Genomic DNA, 6,110 nt, shown 5'->3' on the forward strand with positions numbered 1-6,110 from the left:
TTGGCTCAGGTCATGATCTCATAGTTTGTGGGATCAAGGCCCGTGTTGGGCTCCGCACTGACAGCACAGAGCCTGCTGGGGACTCTCTCTCTCCCTTTGTCTCTGCCCCTCCCTCATTCTCTCTCTCTCTCTCACTGTCTCAAAATAAATAAATTAAAAAAAAAAAAACAGTTTAAGTATTTAAGTAATCAATATGCCAGAGGTGCATTTTGGGGTGGTGTATTTTTCTCCAAGATCTTCAATTTTTTTTTTTTTTTTTACAGTTGCAACCTATTGCATTGTGGGAATACACCGGAGTTTATTGACTCAATTGCCTATATTTGAACTTTTGGGGGCAGTTTCCAATACATTGCAATGACAAAGAATGCTGCAGATAACTTCGTGTGTGCGGATGTTTGTATTGTCAGGGGTGTAGCCTCAGGGTCGATTCCTAGACGTGGGGTTGCCAGGTCAAACGTTACGTGTATCTGTGGTTTTGTTGAGATATTGCCAAAATGCTCCTCATCAGAATGATGCCTTTTTTTTGTGCCCGCCGCACAGTATCCGCGTTACTCGTTCCCCACAGCCTTGCCAGGTGGGGAAGCGGAATACGTGACCCCGAAAATGTGCCTCTTTGGCATAAGGATTATCTTGAGCTGGTTATCTTGAAGAAAACAGTGAATCCGGGAGAAGCTGTGAAAACCAGGTGGCAGGGACCCTTTGTAAGAGACTTTTGCATTCGGAAGGGAAATCTCCACTTGCAAGGACGGGTGTCTCCCTCCCCGAACCCGGAAGAGGAGGAGGACCTGATCTCTAGAAATTGATGGAGAAGGTAACGACTGAAATCCGCATGACCTCCTCACCCTTGTTTACTGTGCATTACCTGAAAAACCTCCCTTAACCGGCTCTCCCCCGCCCCCAACATCTTTGTCTTTAGCTAGAGATAATATTTAAGATGATGGCTCGGACCGTTTGGGGGAGTTACTCAGTTTTCCCGGGCATCTCATGCTTACGGGAGGTACACGTGTTACTGAACTTGTTTTTCTCCTGTTAAATTACCTTCTATGACGATGGGGGGGGGGGGGGGTCTCCACCAGGAGCCTACAAGGGTAAAGGACGATTATTTTTCGTCCCCTACACAAACATTTTAACTTTTGCCAATCTGATGGATGAGATTAACCATTTTTAATCCCTCCTTCTTAACCGAGTCTCCAGCAAACCACGCCTGTCATTTACCCTCAGGTTTGGAAGCGCCTCCCGGGAGGTTCTAGCTCCACCTGGCGGTGGCGTCTGGTTGCAGGAATTCGTGCCTTTGCGCTTACTTTTCCTACAAGAGCAGCCTGGAGGGGCGTCTGGGGGGCTCAACCGGTTAAGCTTCCAGCTTTGGCTCAGGTTCATGAGTTCGAGTCCCGCGTTGGGCTCCGTGCTGACGGTCCAGAGCCGGGAGCCTGCTTTGGATTCTGTGTCGTCCCCTCTGCCCCTCCCCTGCTCATGCTCTGTCTCTCTCTCTCTCTCTCTGAAAAAATAAATAAACACTAATAATGCCACCCCTTCTCAGCCTGGACATCCTTAAGGATTTCAACCTGTATCTCGTGGGGTACTGCCCTCCAAAGAAAGACATTGAGACAGGGCAGAATATGCCACCCTAAAGACGCCATTTTGGCATCCTGATCATTTTGAGCTGAAGGCAAGTAAGAAATAGGTACAAGAAAAGCTCTCTGCCCTTTCCCTATTGGCCTAAAAGCAGGACATCAATTCATAAAGGTGACCCCCCTCAACCCCCCCACCCCCATCCCCCACCCCCATCCCTCACTCCCCCATCCCCCCCCCCACTCCCCCCATCCTTCACCCCCCCCCACTCCCACCCCCCCCCTCCCCTTCTCAGGAAGGGGAGAAGTTCATCACTGGCAACAACTCTAGACCCTTAGTCCAGAGATTGTATGTAACAATCTTTACTAAGTAGATTCTATGTAATAATCCTTACTAAGTAGCCCTTACCAGAAGATAAAATGTAACAATCCTTACTAAGTAGCGCTTAGCCTGACTGGCATAGTAGGTAGAGCATGCAACGCTTGGTCTTGGGCTCATAAGTTCAAGCCCCACACTGGGTGTAGAACTTACTTTAAAAATAAATAAATAAGGGAGCACCTGGGTGGCTCAGTCAGTTAAGCATCTGGCTCTTGATTTCAGCTCAGGTCACCATCTCACGGTTTGTGGGTTCGAGCCTCACATCGGGCTCTGCACTGGCTTGGGATTCTCTCTCTCCCTCTCTCTGCACCTCTCTCGCACATGCTCTTTTTTTTTTTATTTAAAAAAAATTTTTTTTAACGTTTATTTATTTTTGAGACAGAGAGAGACAGAGCATGAACAGGGGAGGGGCAGAGAGAGAGGGAGACACAGAATCTGAAACAGGCTCCAGGCTCTGAGCTGTCAGCACAGAGCCCGACGTGGGGCTTGAACTCACGGACCTTGAGATGGTGACCTGAGCCAAAGTCGGACGCTTAACCGACCGAGCCACCCAGGCGCCCCTCTCGTGCATGCTCTTACTGTCTCTCAAAACAAATCAATAAAACCTGAAAAGATTTTTAAAAATAAATAAGTAAAGTGATCACATACAGACCAAGAAAAAAATATTTTTAAAAGGTAGCCCTTCTCTTCCATTTATTCTCCCCTCCCCATATTTACTTTCCCGTAATTTGCCACCCTAGAAATTCAAGCCTTTTTCCTTTTTGCTTTGTCCTATCACTTCCCTAAAAATGTGTTATTCTTTTGTGAAGATGCCACAGAAGCCCAAGTTGTGTTGTTTTGTTTTTTGTTTTGTTTTGGGCAACCTTTTCACCCAACATGGAGCTCAAACTCCTAGAAGCCTGAGTTCTACCCACTGTGAGTTACTCATTTCTGAGCGCTCCCGTGTGAATGCACGACGCGTATGTTAGTATGCTTGTTCATCTGTCTTTTGTCACTCTGCCTCACAGTCCCCGACCTGAGAACCCACAAGGGTAGATGAGAAGAGAAACGACTTTTTATTTCTTCCCCTACAGAAACGACATTGACTGCCGGTGTCGTGTGTGCAAACAATTAAAGTCACAAGCCTGTTAGGAATGTTGCTAAAACATTGGTGAGAAAGGGTGAGGAAGGCCTGGGAGCCTTAGGAGTTGTCCCTGCTCCTTATCTGTCCCCCTGGCTGCACAGCCCGGCCAGGCTCCCTCCCAGGCAGATAAAGGGTCTCATTCTCAGCACTTAGCCTTTTTTGTGGAGGTTGTCTCCCTCGGGGGAGTTTCAGTGTGGTCCTTACTGGCCACCTCAGCGCCTTAAACCATGGGCTGGGCTCCAAGGTAGGACTAGGGCTGAAGCCAGAAGTCCAGCACCCTGGAAGGCACTCAGCATACCAGAGATAAGTAAATGGGTCCACTTATTCTCTTCTTTGGCCCTGCACCCACCTCCGCTGACTCCACTGCCCCCATACCCAGAGGAAACAAAACGTTTGTGATGCCAGCATTTAAAAATTCAGGATGGGGGGGGGGGGGCACCTGGGTGGCTCAGTTAGTTAGGCTTCGGCTCAGGTCACGATCTCACGGTTTGTGAGTTCGAGCCCCCCAGGGGCTCTGTGCTGACAGCTCGGAGCCTGGAGCCTTGCTTCGGGTTCTGTGTCTCCCCCTCTCTCTTCCCCTCCCCCGCTCGTGCTCTGTCTCTGTCTCTCAAAAATAAATAAACATTAAAAACATTTAAAAATAAATAAATAAAAGTAAAAATTCGGGATGTGGGACCCCCTGTCCCCCCATCCGTCTTCCACTTTTCACTTGGCCTGCACACGAATAACGAGAGGTAACAACGCTCGTGACAGCCCGTGACAGCCAACTAGCCGCAGCAGCTCCTAGGTTTTCGGGATTTATCGCATTCGAGTTTTGTAAACGGATCCTTATTCGTCACCATTTATTGATGGGCACAGAGTGCCAGACACTGGGTACATACAACAAACAGAACAACACAAGCTCCCTGCCCTTAAGGAAGTTGGTGACATCAGCTAAGGAGCAGATTTGTGGCAGAAAACTATTGCATGATTTGTACGTAGTTTAATTTTTTTTTTTTAACGTTTATTTATTTTTGAGACAGAGCATGAACGGGCAGGGTCAGAGAGAGGGAGACACAGAATCCGAAGCAGGCTCCAGGCTCTGAGCTGTCAGCACAGAGCCTGACGCGGGGCTTGAACTCACGAACCTCGAGATCATGACCTGAGCCGAAGTTGGCCGCTTAACCGACTGAGCCACCCAGGCGCCCCGCCCTGATTTCTACGTAGTTTAATGACCTACTGCGAATCAACTAGAAACAGAAACTGGGTATAAGTGTTGTTCTAAAATGACTCAGTGGGTGTGGGTCTCTCCTCCGGTTCCGTTTTCCCCCCTGCATCATTGCTCCCTGGCACGTTGGTTTTCCACCCACCCCTTTCTCTCCTGCAGTCTCTGAGGCTTTGGCCTTTATTCTTGTCTAGCTGCTACCACCCACTGTCTTCTGAGTTCCTTTCTCCCCGGGGATGTCCGCAGACGTGACCAAAGGCATCTTAAACTCTGCATCCGGGGTTAACACCTCTCAGGATGAGCCCTGAGTGATGTTGAATCACTATATACACACCTGAAACCAATGTAACACTGTGTGTTAACTATACTGGAATTAAGATAATTTAGCTAGAAGACAAATGGGTTCGACTGCTTTCTTTTCACTCCAATGATGAGTCAAAACAGCCATTGCTAGCCCGCTGTTTTTGTGCAGCCTGGGATCTAAGAATGCTTTTTACACTTCTAAATGATTGGGGGGCTGGGGGGGGGGGCAGGGAATAAAAAGTTCCTTATTTCAGGACATGTGGAAATTATGAAATTCACAAAGAGACCACGGACAGCTCTTGTGTGAGGTGACATAAAGTGCTTCCCAAATCTTGCCTCATTTGCTTCTAAAAACTTCATTGGGTGAGGCCTTTAGGTGACAGAGACTGACGGGAGAAAACCTTGCCAACATCAAAGGCTGGAATCAGGCGAGGTCTGCGACCTCAAAGCTGGCAGTCTTTCCAGTACCCGACACCCTCTTGAGAGGTCTGAAGGGCACATTCTGAATTATAACCAGTCTCCTTTGTTGTTGTTGTTGTTGTTGTTTTAATTTTTTTTAATGTTTATTTTTAAGAGACACAGAGCATGAGCAGGGGAGGGGCAGAGAGAGAGACACGGAATCTGCAGCAGGCTCCAGGCTCTGAGCGGTCAGACACTCAACCGACTGAGCCACCCAGACGCCCCATAACCAGTCCCCTTTGGACAGTCAACCGTTGGTCCCAATCCTCCGTGAGGCCATCCATACAGTAATCTTCAAATATCTACAGGCTGCCATTTTGTCTTGCCGGACCTTTGATTCTCAGCTTGACTCTTGGTCTCTTTACCATCCACAACACTTTTATGAACACGTTCCAGTTGGCCTATAAGCGCTTTAAAGTGTAGCATCTAAAGCGACCTGATACAGGGGTCCAGTGCCATGAGCGGACTGCCTGCCTCTCTAGGTCTAGACGCTCTGTATCTTTCCATCTTTATTCATGACTTGTTGAACTTTTTTGGACCCAGAGGCAGAATCGTCCACTTACTGCTACTGAATTTTGGTCTAGAAGACGGAGTGTATCATTTGTGCTAAGATTTTTTCTTTTAATTCTAATTCCAGGGTAGTTAACAGTGTTATAGAAGTTTAGGTGCACAAGGCGGTGGTTCAACAATCCCATCTATTACTCAGTGCGCTTCTCTTGGTCCCCCTCACCTATATCTCCCACCCGCCGCCCCTCTGGTAACCCTCTGTTTGTTCTATTGAGATGCTTGAATTCTCATTCTGCAGCCTAAGTTGCTGTTCTCTTTTGCCATCCACGAATACGATATGTACGCCTTCTGATTTTCACCTGGGTCACTGGCAAAAATGCAGTGGGCTTTGCCCTTCCTTCCAGAAGGTGGCACTCATAGGCCCTCCATTTTACCAAGAGCTTCCTATTTGTTTCACTTCGTCCCCTGGATCCTGTTGGGGTGGCAGGCTCAAGTGAAGTCACGGTTCAGAGGAAACCCCAGGTAAACATCATTGCTTTCAGGGTCCTCTCTGACACCCACAGGGCC

The 6,110-nt window shown here is 48.1% G+C and overlaps 1 protein-coding gene across 1 annotated transcript in view; it reads right to left on the minus strand.

Annotated features, from left to right (window-relative positions):
- Nucleotides 1-1,285: 1,285 nt before the first annotated feature.
- The window catches only part of TSTD1 (thiosulfate sulfurtransferase like domain containing 1), a 49,710-nt gene continuing 44,885 nt past the window's right edge, over nucleotides 1,286-6,110 (minus strand). The window contains exon 5 of the transcript XR_008424530.1: nucleotides 1,286-1,296. The gene's annotated coding sequence lies outside the window, so the exon portion shown is untranslated. The remainder of the gene's footprint in view (nucleotides 1,297-6,110) is intronic.

Source organism: Panthera pardus, unplaced genomic scaffold, assembly GCF_024362965.1.
Source record: "Panthera pardus isolate Hobbes unplaced genomic scaffold, ASM2436296v1 HiC_scaffold_21, whole genome shotgun sequence".
NCBI classification, from domain to species: Eukaryota; Metazoa; Chordata; class Mammalia; order Carnivora; family Felidae; genus Panthera; species Panthera pardus.